Raw genomic sequence first — 15,611 nt, 5'->3', positions numbered from 1 at the left:
AATGCACAGCAATACTCCGGAAGAGTGCGGGCAAGCTGGACAAGCGTGGGTTAAGCAGTCTCTTTAGTAAGCCTGTAAGCCTCTTGCGATTTTCTAACTGTTCTGTAAAATAAATCGCAGTCTTTGGTTTGCTTTCCTGTTCGTAATTGTAATCCTTAAGTATTTAGTTGAATTTACAGCCTTTAGGTCTGTGTCATGTAATGCATAACCGAAATTTAGCAGATTTCTTTTAATGGTAACTGTAAGAACGATCTCAACAAGTTTGTCCCTCAAATGCGTAACTTCTTTGGGAGACGAAATACTTTTTCCAATCGTACCAGAAATCAGAAAATTGAAATGACATGCAAATACCTAAGCCTGATCAGTCACAGATGGGCCCTCTGATACCAGCCGAAATATCAAGTTGTGTTGTTAAATCAGATTTAAAGAAACAATCGAAAACACCTAACACTTCTCTTCTCGTGGTAGCCTGCACTGCAAGCTATTTTCATGAGAATCTACGACTCATAGTGACAAGATCTGTGTCCTCTGTGGCCTGCTGACGGCAACAACGCCATCAATTATGGAATGACGAGCTGAATCGCGAAATGTAAGACTAAAGCTCTCTTCTATTGACTTTTTCCGCATCTCTCCAGACAAGTGTCTTTGCCTCTGTCCTGTGATCATGTGTCTCCATAAATTTTTACATTTTCCCTCTGTTTCAGTGTTTCCCACAAAAAGTCCATGGAAATGTTACTCCATCAATGGAAAGATTGACCAACGAACTTTTAAGAACGAGTGTCCAACACCCCGCTTAGCAAATAATTCTGTTGTCACCAAATGAGGTGCCTTCTCACGTAACGAAATTTTGAGAAGCTGCCCAAACTGTCACCTAGCAGTCCTTTTTAAACTCAACCAGTGAACTGCCTTCTATGTTTCGAGAGAGAGAATCTGTTGTCCATGTGGACGTTTGTCTGGATCACACTCCCCCCCCCTCGAGGCAGGAGAAAGAAAGCTGCGACAATAATTACTGCAGAACTTTCCCAAGTGAAAGCAGTGAGGTGTTTATCTTTCAATCATGATGGCTTCCTCTATTTGACGGTCACCAAAGAAAAAAATGAACCATTGGGTTGTTCTTTGAGCACAGATACCTCTTAAAATGATTAATTTTGCATTGAAAAAATCTAACATTGGAAAATACGGGGTGAATTAATGACAATATTATGAAAAGGACAGTTGCTACTCCCCATACAGCAGAGACGCTAAGTCGCGGATTAGTACAAGAAAAGGATTGTCAAGCCAAAAAGGCCTTCATCAGAATTAGACAACATACACACACACTCACTCACGCACACACATGCGAACGCAACTCACACATACATGAACAGAGTCTATCTGCCGAGACCAGACTGCAGGCAGCAGCGCATCATGGGATAAGCCGTTTGGGTGGTGGGTGGAAGGAGACTGGGGCAAGGAGAGGGGAAGATAACAGGGTAGGAGTGGTGGGCAGTAAAGTCTGCTTGTGGGAGCATACTGGGACAAGATGGGGAGTTTAGGAATGGACAAGGATATTGTGTAAGTTTGGTGGGTGGCGGAACACCATTGTGGGAGGGATGGGAAGGATAGTGCACAGGACATTCCTTATTTCAGTGCACAATGGGAGGTAGTCGAAACCCTGGCAGAGGATATGATTCAGTTCCTCCAGCCCTGGGTGGTACGGAGTCTACATCTACATCTACGATTACTCTGCTATTCACAATAAACTGCCTGGCAGATGGTTCAATGAACCACATTCATACTGTCTCTCCACTGTTCCACTGTCGAAAGGCGCGAAGGAAAAACGACCACTTAATTTTTTCTGTCCGAGCCATAATTTCTCTTATTTTATCGTGATGATGATTTCTCCCTATGTAGGTGGTAGCCAGCAGAATGTTTTCCCAATCGGATGAGAAAAGTGGTGCTTGAAATTTCATGAGAAGATCCCGTCGCAACGAAAAACGCCTTTGTTTTAATGATTGCCACTCCAGTTCACGTATCATGTCTGTGGCACCATATCCACTATTTTGCGATAATAAAAAACGAGCCACCCTTCTTTGTACTTTTTCGATGTCATCCGGCAGTCCCACCTGATGCGGCTCCCACATCACACAGCAACACTCCAGAATAGGGCGGACAAGCGTGATGTAAGCAGGCTCTTTAATAGACCTGTTGCACCTTCTAACTGTTCTGCTAATGAATCGCAGTCTTTGGTTTGCTCTACCCACAACATTATGTGATCGTTCCAATTTAGATTATTTGTAATTGTAATCTCTAACTATTTAGTTGAACTTACAGCCTTCGATTTGTAAAACTTATCGCGTAATAGAAATTTAGTGTATTTCTTTTAGTACTCATGTAAATAACTTTACACTTTTCTTTATTCAGGGTTAATTGCCACTTTTAGCACCATACAGATATCTTATCTAAATCATTTTTCAATTCGTTTTGGTCACCTGATGACTTTACAAGACGGTAAATGACAGCATCATGTGCAGACAATCTAAGATGGCTACTAAGATTGTCTCCTATATAGTTAATATAGATCAGGAACAATAGAGGGCCTATAACACTTCCTTAGGGAACGCCGGATATTACCTCTGTTTTACTCGATGACTTTCCGTCTATTACTACGAACTGTGACCTTTCCGACAAGAAATCACGAATGTAGTCGTACAACTGAGGCGATAATCAATAGGCACGCAGTTTGGTTAGAAGACGCTTGTGAGGAACGGTGTCGAAAGCCTTCTGGAAATATAAAAATATGGAATCAATATGACATACCCTGCCGACAGCGCTCATTAATTCATATGTATAAAGAGCTAGTTGTGTTTCACAAGAACGATATTCTCTGAATCTGTGCTGACTGTGTCAATAAATCGTTTTCTTCGAGGTACTTCATAATGTTCGAATACAGTGTATGTTCCGAAACCCTACTGCAAATCGACGTTAATGGTATGGACCTATAATTCAACGGATTACTCCTACTTCTGTTTTTGGGTACTGGTGTGACTTGAGCAATTTTCCAGTCTTTAGGTACGGATGTTTCTGTGAGCGAGGGGTTGTATATAATTGCTAAATATGGAGCTATTGTATCAGCTTACTCAGAGGAACCTGACTGGTATACAGTCTGGATAGAAGCCTTTCCTTTATTAAGTGATTTAAGCTGCTTTGTGACACCGAGGATATCTACTTCTATGTTTCTCATCTTGGCAGTTGTTCTTGATTGGAATTCAGTAATATTTACTTCATCTTCTTCGGTCAAGGAGTTTCGGAAAACCGTGTTTAATAACTCTGCGTTAGTGCACTGTCATCAGTTACTTCAGCGCTGTCATCGCGTAGTGAAGGTATTGATTGTGTCTTGCCACTGATGTGCTTTATGTATGAGCACAATATCTTTGGTTTTTCTGCCAGATTTCGAGACAGTTACCTTATGGAAATTATTAAAAGTATCTATGTTTACAGCATCATGATGGTCGCATCCGTGTTTGGCGACACCGCGGTGAACGCACATTGGAAGCGTCTATTCGTCATCGCCATACTGCCGTATCACCCAGCATGATGGTATGGGGTGCCATTGGCTGCACGTCACATGATTTTGCAGAATTCTGTTGGTGAGGGTTAAGGACTGGCTGAATCTGAACAGATGGAGGTCATTCGGGAAGGAGTTGGAGACAGGTGTTCTGATGGTAAGGCTATTAGGGGCGATTCCAGGAGCCAGAAAACAAATCAGGGACGATATGTGGAACTGGGCTCTGGCTAGGTATAAGAAAATTTTCTGTAGTGATGCAGATGGAAGGAACAAGGATACAAGATGGGGGATAAAAGCAAGTAAAAATACATAAATGATGTAGAAATATGGGTGGCAAAATTCTAAAAAATACAGCAAAATGCGTGGGAAAAATCACAAAAGCGACGAAACTGATGAAATATGGGGAAACAATATGAAATCTGAGGGAGTATGCCGATAGAGCAAGGTGAAAACCAACTTAAATCGACGTGAAAACACAATGAGGTCAAAGAAGAAAAATAAAATGATTGTAACGTGGGTTGCAGGTCTATGAGTGGAAAAGTGTGAAGATGGTCACAGATGTGACTAGAATGGGTGAAGTTAGTATGTGCGGACTGGAATAAGAAAGAAGATGGAGTGGGAGTGGGGAGGAGTTTGTAGGATGAGGTACAAGTTCGTGTGACACAGGAAAGTATGGAAAATAACGTATGAAAGTACGCGAGAGTGGTGCAGGAAGAGTTTAAGAGCTAGGGTTAAAGATATCAGCGGGAGTAATGTGAGACATGAGATGCTGCTCCAACAATCAGCGTGGTCTTGTAGCCATCCGTTCAACACAGTTGGTGTGGCTGATACAGTTTGGCTTGTGAGTAGAGTGTGTGGTGCAGCTTAGAAGGTGACAAGTAAAACAAAGGATAGAAGAGGAAGAAGGATGGATACTGAGTATAGAAATGCATTAGAAAATAGTAACAAAGGAAAACAGCACTGGGTTACAGGATGGAAGAAATGCTGTTACACAAAATCAGACAACAGAAAATCCATGATGGAATAACGATAATATCATATAGATTCTGTGTTGTGGTTGGCAGGAGAGCCAACATCTTGGTATTAAAGGAGGCCGAAATGCACGCGTTTTAGCTCACTCAGGCTGGCGCCATGCTAGGTCGTAGCAAATAACGTAGCTGAAGGCTACGCTAACTATCGTCTCGGCAAATGAGAGCGTAGAAGTCAGTGAACCATCGCTAGCAAAGTCGGTTGTACAACTGGGGCGAGTGCTAGGAAGTCTCTCTAGACCTGCCGTGTGGCGGCGCTCGGTCTGCAATCACTGATAGTGGCGACACGCGGATCCGACGTATACTACCGGACCGCGGCCGATTTAAAGGCTACCACCTAGTAAGTGTGGTGTCTGGCGGTGACACCACATTCTGAGTTGCAGATAAGCGCCACAAAAAACTGTAAAGCAAGTAAGCTTTCGGCTAAAAAGACCTTTATCAGAATTAGACAACATTTAAACAAACGCACTCATGAAAACCCAATTTACAGACACATGACCACAATCTCTGGCTGCCGAAGCCAGACTCAAGCAGTAGCGCATAATGAAAGAAGCAATCTGGGTGATGGACTAAGGAAGATGTCAGGACGGAGAGGGGGAGAAAAAGCACGGTAGAGGTGGGGTGCTGCTTATGCGAGCATACCAGGCTGGGGTGGGGAGAGGATAGAGCAGCTGGGCGCATATGGTTGATATGGTGTGGCTAGCAGTCTGGCCTCAGCAGTCAGAGACTGTGCCATGTGTGTGTGGACTGCATTTGAGTACATGTGTGTGTGTGTGTGTGTGTGTGTGTTATCTAATTCCGATGGTTGCCTTTTTGGCAGAAAGCTTACTTGTTGTGACAGTCTTTTTGTTGTGTCTATCTGCAACTCAGCATCTCCGCTTTATTTTGCATTGCTCAGTGCGCGACAACGTTCCAAAAATCGAGCTTTTTGGAAGAATCCATGGCCCCACAGGGCAACAACTGCAGTTGATCGGTGACATTACCCATGCCATCAACACACCGATATCTACGGTTAAGTATAGACATCGTTCGGATTTATATTAATCAGTGGAATAAAAATGAAATGTGAAACGTATCATCCCAACCCGGGGCTGACCCACTTCAAGCTGCCAGAAGGCACAAAGTAGGAATCTAGGAATCTCTGCAAATCAAAAGAAAATCATTAGCCTTATCTATGACAAATTTTTTGATTACTTACATTATCAGATTTAAGACTGCTGTTAGAAGCACACTGGAAAAAATTGTACTTAATACAAATGCAAATACTTCTGAATGTGCTCAAAAGTAGCAAATATTTGAGTTTTTAAACACATAGCGAAGTCATTTTTCTAAGTGTGTGAAACAGCTCTTGAAATTACGCCCTACTTTTCAGTTCAAGTTAAAAGCCTCCTTTATTTTTATAAATGTTCTTTTTGTTATTCCAAAACATAGAAGAAAGTACATCTCACTTAACATGCAGTTGGACATTTATCTCCAGCGTGCTTGAAATAGGAATACACTTCAGTGATGTAAACAGGATTAGTAATAAGTAGTTTTCTTGGGAAGGCTTTCACCTTTAATTTTGGGTCATTTCAAAACAGTAGTGTGCAAAATTCAGCCATCCTACACGGAACATCTTCAAACCCTGCGATCCTTCCCGTTGTTTTCGCCACTTAATTAATTTTAAGAGGGTCGTTCAGAAAGTGAAGAACTGTACACAGCATAGATCCCCTTAATACTGTGATAACAAGCGTACCAGTTATCTCCTTGCTTCGCCTCAGTGTGAGCCAAGTTTTGTTGCCGAGCGGTCACGCCTTTTGTTTTTTGTAGCCTTTCGGAACAGCGGCGCCCATCGAAAATACCACAAAATGCGACGTACGTAATGTTTCAGCTCGAACCCAGCAAGAACTTCAACGTTTTAAGTGAGAAATTTTTGGACACCCTTATAACAACTCTGAGGTGGCACGAAGTGATTTTCACTTACTCCTGAAAATAAAGAAATTTTTGGATGAAAAACGGTTCGCAAACGATAAAGATCTCAAACAAGTAGCTACATCCTGGCTCATATCTTTGACGGAAGTGGATTACAACACTGGAATTGAAAAATTGGTCCCATGTTACAATAAGTGCCTTGACAGTTTTTGGATTGCATTGAAAAGTAAAGTACTGTACTTTGCAAATTAAGTTTTGCCTTGATATCTTTCGTTTTTATTTAGTTGTGCCAAAACTTTCTTTGCTTTCCAGACGGCCCTCGTAAATTTAAAGTACACAAAATAATTTCAAAGTGCACGTTACGTAACATAGAACAGAACTTTAAACGCTAAAATATTTCAGTAGCGCGACAGGTATTTGGAAACTGGAAACTAAATGAAGACGTTTTAGCGCGACGTCAATTCGGCATTGATATGTGAAGATGAAGTACTGTGACAGAACACACATGAGACTGATAACTTCAAATCGTGCATTAAACAAAATAGGCACAGAAAACTTAAAAAAAAAGATACACATATTGTACACGTAAGTTCCATCGTGAACATACGTCTTAGTTTTCTGTGTAAGCACTCTTTAGAAGGAATTATCAATTGTTCGTCTTTGAATATTTTTCTTTTTTATATTGGCATTTATGACTTTTTGACAAGGGACAAATCATGGAATGCAAGAGTAACTACAATTTTATTCAGTGGAAAACAAACTGTGTCCCTTTGTTTTTAGATACTGGACTTAATTCTGGACCACTTCTTTTTTGGAATAATCTGATACATCCCATATTATCTTAGAGCAGATATTCCGGCAGAACAATAAAAATGCAGGCGTTTAAAGTCACAATTTTTACCTCACAAACTATTCGCACGAAAACTGGAAACCTTGAGTTACTTCTCAGCGTACTCTCCTTGGAGCCGTACACACTTTTCGCAATGTCGACGCCACGATTCCATGCAAGTTGCGAACGCTACTGTAGAAGACTCGTCTGATTACTAGAAAATTGCATCGACGCCTCCTCCATTGTTACAATCGATGAAACGGAAGTCCCATTCATAACATCATCATAATATGTCAATGTTTTTGATGGCTCTCCATCTTTCACCATAATCGTGTCCATCAACATGAAGTGGCAAATATGAGGTAGCCAAGGAAGTGGAAACGTGGGTTCTACTATGCCAAGACTGCATGGTAGCTACAACAGGAAAACACAATCAATTAGCAGGAGTACAAAATAAGAAAGTATTTATTACTTATCTTTGCTGTAGTACATGATCAACTGGTTGACAATTATAGAAGATGCGGCTAGACTAAGCGTCTGTAGAATGACATAATTTACAAGTCACAAATCTTGCAGTGACGAATTAATCTTTCGTAATCTTGAATGTCGAATCCGGTGAATTTGAAGACTAACTTGAAACGGAGCTTGATGGCAGCAATGACTGAACTGCAGACGATGACAATGACTAACATCGGCGCTGCCTGACCACTGAGCACGGCTACGAACTGCAGACTGGTACAACTGCACTACTCTCCCGCTGCACATGAAGTGGCCTAGCGGCGAGCATAGGTACTGCGACTGGCTGTGCACTCTTTGGCTAACACAGCCGTTCTACTCTTTCGTTTATCGAGAGAATCGCATGCGGCGGATCGATCTCTCAGGCGGCGAAGATGACATCACAGTTTCTGGCAACATGGCAAGCGCACAGCCCTGTGGTAGTCCGTAGGCATTCGTGACGCTCACCTTCACGACACTTTCCGCCATTTTAAGTGTCAAAAACAGTCCTCACTCTCGCCACTGCTGCTTAAGTTCTGTGTGCTGTGCTGTGTTTCCACCTCTCATGCATTCACAACACGTGAACAAGCACTATAAAATAAATTCCTGAGGAAGACAATCGGAGTTGTTATAACTTTAATCTACATTTACAGCTACATACACGATCTGCAAACCGCCGTACGGTGCGTGGCGGAGGATCCTACTTACAACTACTACTCATTTCCTTTCTTGTTCCAGTGGCAAACACAGCGAGGTAAGAACGACTGTATACAAGACCCTGCAGCAGCCCTATTTTCTCTTATCTTCGTGGTCTTCACACGAAATTTATGTTGAACACAATAGAATCGTTCTGCAGTCTGCTTCAAGCGCCAATTCTCTAAATTTTCTCGATAGTGTTTCGTGAAAAGTACTTCGTCTTTCCTCCAGGGATTCTCATTAGAAGTGAAGAACCGTTTCTGTAACATTTGCCTGTTTATCGAACTAGTAACAAATGTAGCAGTGAATCTCTGAACCGTTTCTAAGTCTTCCTTTAATACAACATGATAGAGATCCCAAACACTCATCCAGTACTCAAGGACAGGTCACACTAGTGTTCTACGCCATCTCCTTTAGAGTTACACTTTCCCACAATTCTCCAAATAAAACGCAGTCGACCATTCGCCGTTCCTACTATCAACCTGACGTTCTCGGTCTATTTCACACCGCTTGCTACGTTACGCCCAAACACAATGATCAGCCACAACATTATGACCAACAGCCAGCATGTCCACCTTTGACAGGGATAACGAAGTTAATAGGTCATAGCATGGAAAAAAATGAGGCCTCGGTATGTAGCTGGAAGGAGCTGCAACCACATCTGCACACAGTTACGTATTACCCTTAAATTCCAGGGAGAGGGCTATGTGCTCTGACGCCACGTTCAGTCACATCCCGGATGTGTTCCACTGTGCTCAGATCTATCGAGCTGGTGGATCAGCACATCAATTGTAACTCGCCGCTGTGTTCCTCGAACCACTACATCACGCTCCTGGCCTTGTGACATGGCGCATTATCTTGCTGAAAAATGCCACTGCTATCGGAAAACATGAAGAGGTGTTCGTGGTCTACAATCAGTGTACGAGACTCTTTGGCCGTCGTAGTACCTTGCACGAGCTTCTTTGGATTGATGGAGGCCCAAGTTAATGTTCCCCAGAGTGTAATGGAATCGCTGCCAGCTTGTCTCCTTCCTACAGCACAGGTGCCAACGCGTTACCCCCTGAAAGACAACGAATTCGCGCCCCCCTGTCGGTGTGATGAAGAAGGTATCAGCATTCATCAGAGAATGCAACGCTCTGCCACTGCGCCAACATCCAGTGCCGATAGTCACGCACCCATTTCAGTGATAGCTGCCGATTTCGTGGCGTTAACATTGGCACGTGCCAATGTATATAGAGAAAAAGAGCGATCCTGTTACACTTGCCTGGGAATTCCCGACGACACCCTTGTTTCTCATCTCATATGTGGCAGAAAGTACTTACTGTGTAGTGGGGTTTCTCATCGGTCCATTTACATATGGAGTGCGAGAAGAATGCCTAAAAGCACCTGCATCACTATGTTTAGTGTAGTCTGTCTTCGAGATCCCGATGGGTGCGATACACAAAAGACTGTACTATATTTGAGGATTCATCACTTCCGTGTGGTTTTCGGAACTTATTAATTAGGAATGGGAATCAATAGGGCATGTGTCGACATACTTGGAAACTTCTCGAGGCACTGACACCAATGACAAGTTTGCACTCTTGCGAAATGGGCTAACAGAGTCATACAGAGTTGTGGCAACCTATTCACAGCCATTAATGTGTGTGGAATCTGGTAGGCCTACAATGCCAAACAGTGCACGTTCTGTCACTTCATTCGTGTCCGTACTATTCATCTGGCCTAAGCAAAAGAGAGCTATACTAATAATTCCTTAAGCGTCTATTGATGGCAGCAAAGACGAAATCTTCGACCTGAGAATATTTCAGAGATGTCCTTGGAAATAAAGTGCAGTGTCATATCTGTTCCCACAAGGCTTAATTCGGCCGGAACGCACTCAGCGCCGTAGATTTAAAATAGTACACACGTATTAAATTTGTTGGTGCGCCAGCACCAGTGTATGTGAAAATGGGTGATCCAGTAGGTGATCAACGCGTTGCGATGGGGAGGGACGTTTGGTAAGGTACATGTGTGTGTGTACAGTATACCCAAGGTAAGCTGAACTTAACTTCGTCCCGAAGTTGTGCTCGGTACATGTCGTTTTTCTTTTTTTTTTTTTTTTCAACGACAGCAACCTCAGCTATCTAAAATCATGGCAACATCTCGTGTTGAGTCTGTCAATGAACATAGATAGTGTTTGTACATGAGCGTATGTGTAATATGCTTTCGTGGAATGCATATTGTCTATTCCGTGTCGTAATTTATGTCACAGCTGTTGATCAAATGCGCGCATAGCGCATGCTTGGCTAGAAGTTTGCAGCCTTTCGAGCCAATAAGTAAACATCATTCACAATGCAGAGGTCATCGGTCCCTAGCCTTCACACTACTTCAAGTAACTTACACTAATTGCTGCTATGAACAACACACATATCCATGCCTGAGGGTGGACTCGAAGCTCCGGCGGGAGGGGCCGTGCAAACCGTGACGTGGAGCCTCTAATCGCTCAGCCACTCCGCACGGCTAAACATCATTCTCCTCGTAACCCATTGACCGGGTGCAAGATCTTTTTTTCTCTACCCGTGCCCCACACCCTTGTTAGAACACATGTCGACTCCCAACTCTTAAAAATCGAAGCTTGTGATTTCTGTGCCTGGGAAAAGGTTTGAATGATTGAAGAGCTAAGTTCCAGCATCTAAACTTGCAGGAAGAAGCACTGGTTCCCCATATAACAGTTTCCAAAGGCGAAATAACTCTGGCTTTTTTCATCATTTGAAAATACTTCATGCTAGTTATGCAACAGCTAGTAGCCCTTCTTTGTGAGTTTTGTTGTGCAGGAATGACTAATAAAAACTATGGTATTCATTTATCCAGGATGAAAGTTTTTTTTAAATATACGCTGGGGATCAAACGTTTTGATTGCATCGTCGTATGGCACACATTATAACGGTTTTTCTTGTAGGAGCTTGACTCAATTACTTCTTTACCACCTCTCCTCTACCTGCACGAACAACAAGTACAGTGTGTCCATAATTAAAGTTCCAGTTTCAAAACGCTATAGAAAGAGGGAAATGCGCTCAGAATGAGGTCAAATTTGAGCAGCATATTACGACACAGTGGCAAACATCACGAAACAAATAGAAATTAACTAAAATTTGACCAATAGATGGCACTGTAAGCGTCAGGATATGTGAGAGAGGACAAGTTATTCTCTCACCTATTTTTCATATACAGAAAAATATTAAAGATTGTGTTACAATCTTATGCACCTTGAGCGAACCTCTGGAAAGGTAACAGCATAAGCAGAAATTGATGGAACCTGGTAGGGCACCAAAAGCATGAGGTATTTTTGTGGTTCTTAGTTTTTAGAAACGGCATGTTGGAAGCTGAAAGCAATTGGCAGCGAGCCTATCTCTCAGTAAATCTTGCTGGACAGGCCTACAGCTGTACAGGGCAGACGGAGCAGCCCCTAGTCGAGACAGGTCTCCAGCAGGACATTGCTGCTATACCTGCATTGGCACCAGAGGAAGGCTGGGCTGGGGCCGACGGACTGAAGCAGTGTGTCTACACAGTGGAATCATAAACCAGGCACCGTGTACAGAGCCATGCTTTCAATAAAAATTCACAAGTTTTTGTGTTCACCGATACTGCAAATAGGCCTGTGACCTTCTTACATTGGCCGCCTTGGTTGTATAAGAAACTCGGGCGTCTAACAAACATTTTGAGATAGAATCTTTATTACACCTCATAGCTAGGACTAACATGATGCAAGGCACAGGCGATTTAGATAAAGATCTTTAATAGTGTATCTGTTCGCTTGTTGTCGCCGGAAGCAACATCTCCTCCCCCCGTGAAAACTTAAAAAGACTAGTAATTGTTTTTTTTTTTCTTCAGAGACATAGGTTTCTTAACTCTTGCGCTGGTTCAATGTGAGTTTGTGCTGTCATGTAGGAGGAGAGATATGGAGCCTCTGTGATTGGCTCAAGCCGTGGTGAAGGCGGTGCCGTTCGTGCACTTTGCGGGAAAACGAGGTGCGAGGCAGTCGGGTTCTGGACTTCGGTCTGGAATCTGGAAGTGATCTTCTCGTTGAAGCTCTGGCATGTGTGGTTGGTGCTTGGAACCTGTCCTGAGAATGACTTCACTTGCAAGTAGTTAGACTGGAGAGCCTGTGGTGAAGTTCTTACTGTACCGACAGTGTGACTTCAAACGTCTCCGACTACTCGTTTGCCGATGTTACACTTATTCGTTTTTGGTTCACCATTCTTGACGTTTGGTATCCTTTCGCGCTCTGTCGTATTAGTGAGCCAAATTGGTTCTTGCTACGACCAGCGAACGGGTGTGTCACAGACTGAAATCTACCATGATTTCAGAGCTCTGGTAGAGAGTAAACTGAGATCTGTTTGCCTGATCGCTAGACTGTGAGATTTTTCATTTCTTTCATGGCCGCGATCGATTTAAAGGTGCCACTTGACGCCTCGTCTCTGCCGCACACATCCTGCCAGCTGCAAGTTACTCCGTCGCACGATCCAAACAGGGTAACATACTGCTGCTCCGGCCTTGTCGGGTCCTACAGATCTCAATCGCCACTTGTTCTCACCTGCACCTACATAAACTTCTGTAGATTACCAATCAAAGCCTGCTCAGCGTCAGATAAATTCAGATTGCGTTATCCACATTTTTAGGCCCAGAGTTCCTGTCACCCAGGATTCTTGTCCATTGTTCTCTTAACTCAACTGTTAGTTGTTTACAGCATTCAATCAGTAACTATAATTTATGTCTGTTTTTCTTTAAAAAACAATTTTGTTAAATTTTACTAGATTCTCAATCATTTTATATAGGCAGTACCGTGGTATAACTTTCATTGTGGCGTCCCATGCCAGGTTAACTTGCGTATGCAAGCCAACAGACACCCGGCACACAGTGTTCCTCAGTTTGTATCCGAGATGCCCAATGTGACTGTCTCGTTGAGGGACCACGCGCTCCTGGCACAGCTTCTTTACCAGAACGCCTACTGTGCGCCAGCAGCCCTGCAGAAGTTCCAGACTCTCAGTGGTATGAAAACAGGCCCTGGTCCGATGTCTGCTAAGCAACCGGAGAAAAGATTGCAAAATTAAAAAGACATCTTCTTGTGAAGTGCAAAATCGTACAGGGAGAAAGAATTGTTCCTACATATTCTCAACGTGACTCCTGAGATAGTCCGATCTGTTATGGCAGATGCTGTTTCTCGATTTCAGCTTGTGGTACAAAACGATGGATAGCACATTTCTTGCGCCAGTCCCACGACAATATTAGAAACCGACGTCATTTTGCTTTTTATGCTGGTTTTGGTCCCCATAACAATTAAAAAGCTATGTCTTTTGTTTTTTATGTGGTTTTTAGCCCCAGGACCATAAAAAAACGATTTTTTCCCTCTGATATAGTACGACCTTGTCGTTGTCGATGGGCTTACCTAACCCACAGTACTACATCTAATGGTGTAATGTTCACCTCAAACCAAAGCCGTCGTCTTGCGATTCACCTGTCATTTGTAGACTACCCATTTACGTCAAGACGCTCGCAGCGTCATCTGTCAGTGAAATTTTCGTTAATTATTTTGCCTGACGTTTCCCCCATGTCAACAGTATGCTGTTCAAATTTGGAGTCATCCTGAGCAATGGCTTTCCTTCTACAACGATTCAGCGGTTTTAAGACTGTAACTTTAATCGTGGAGTGTATTTAAACACCTAGATATTTAGATTTTGGGACTGTTTTAAGAGACGAATCACTGTCTTAAAAGCCTGTGCGCTGCAAATTTTACATGCCGTAGTATTTATTTATTTGTTTTAGTTGTTCCTGTAGTCAAAATCGGAAGCTACCATCAAGTGAAATGTATCAACAAACTTGATAAAATATTTCTGGCGCCAAGATGTGAATGTTGTGAGTGGACAGTGACGCTTCAGACGAAAGTCAGAAAAAAAATTGAGATTTTCTTTTGTTCGCAAGGTCTATGTAGCTGAAAATAAAATAGCTCAGTTTAAAATCTACGCGATAAATCAGCGCTTTGTTATGTCAATAGTGTTTTTGGACAATGGGAAGAGAACTTCCCACGTACAGCAATGTCCTCCGGGTACGTACAAGTGTACTCATAACATTCCCAGGCTTTACTGCCGCTGCCATATCATTAGAATGAGAAACACGTGTCATTCCCACCGCTGCCAGCAGTAGCATTGGCTGCAATCGACGGAGTATTTTGTGCGCGTTGAGCTCAAATATGGTGGCAGGAAGAGTCGTTATTGTGTTATTTCATTTTTCTTTATCTGCAAACACTGACATTTGTGAGTAACTCAACGGAATTTATTTTGTATTTTACGCAATAATCTTGACGTTGACGCACGAAGAAAAAAATTCTAGTCCATTCTAACACATCGACAAAAGTATTAAGTTTGTGAAAATATTTGCTCCCACGGTCCGAGATGACCTTACGTCTAGCACCGTTGCCAACTTTTAGTGAAGACGTTTCTGTTTTGTAATTACCTGACACTGCAAGAAGGAGAGCGATGTCTATATCAGTGTAGAAAGCTTCCAAAGTAGAAGCTTTATTGCCCTGATCACAATTGATACATACCCTGATTACTAGTTCCTATAAAGTTATATTGCCATCTTCAGATCTGTAAGTGTTACAAACATGTCACTAAGATTATAAATATCATAATTTCGAACAATATATTAGTTCAGTTCTACATCCCATCGGGTATGTGAATTATAAAGCACTACATGTGGTACATTGCCGTCAGGCCATTGAAAACACGGAGGTATAGTGTGAAATTAAAAATGTTGCTTAAAAGACAGCGCTAACAAATTTTTTTATGGTGACTCCAACATTATAGACTTAAATAGCGTTAACCTCACAGAAAAGACTGCGATCTGGGCAATAAAACTTCTATTTTGGAAGCATTTTTTGCATTTCTGTTTATTGTGGTGCTCTTGGGCATATTCACTTAGTTGAGGTATTTCTCATTGCATAATTACTTTAACAGAGAGATAGATCATTTCTCGCTTCCTGTGGGTGAGGCAGATTCCAAACACTGAGACGGAGAATGTTTAGACTGATGAGGAACATAATATTCTGAACATCAACCCACATTATACC

The 15,611-nt window shown here is 42.4% G+C and overlaps 1 protein-coding gene across 1 annotated transcript in view; it reads left to right on the top strand.

Annotated features, from left to right (window-relative positions):
* Positions 1-14,698: 14,698 nt before the first annotated feature.
* The window catches only part of LOC126268100 (proton-coupled amino acid transporter-like protein CG1139), a 70,323-nt gene continuing 69,410 nt past the window's right edge, over positions 14,699-15,611 (top strand). The window contains exon 1 of the mRNA XM_049973611.1: positions 14,699-14,796. The gene's annotated coding sequence lies outside the window, so the exon portion shown is untranslated. The remainder of the gene's footprint in view (positions 14,797-15,611) is intronic.

Source organism: Schistocerca gregaria, chromosome 4, assembly GCF_023897955.1.
Source record: "Schistocerca gregaria isolate iqSchGreg1 chromosome 4, iqSchGreg1.2, whole genome shotgun sequence".
Classification (NCBI taxonomy): Eukaryota; Metazoa; Arthropoda; class Insecta; order Orthoptera; family Acrididae; genus Schistocerca; species Schistocerca gregaria.
Note: the sequence above shows the minus strand (reverse complement) of the source record. Positions and strands in the feature narration are given on the sequence as shown.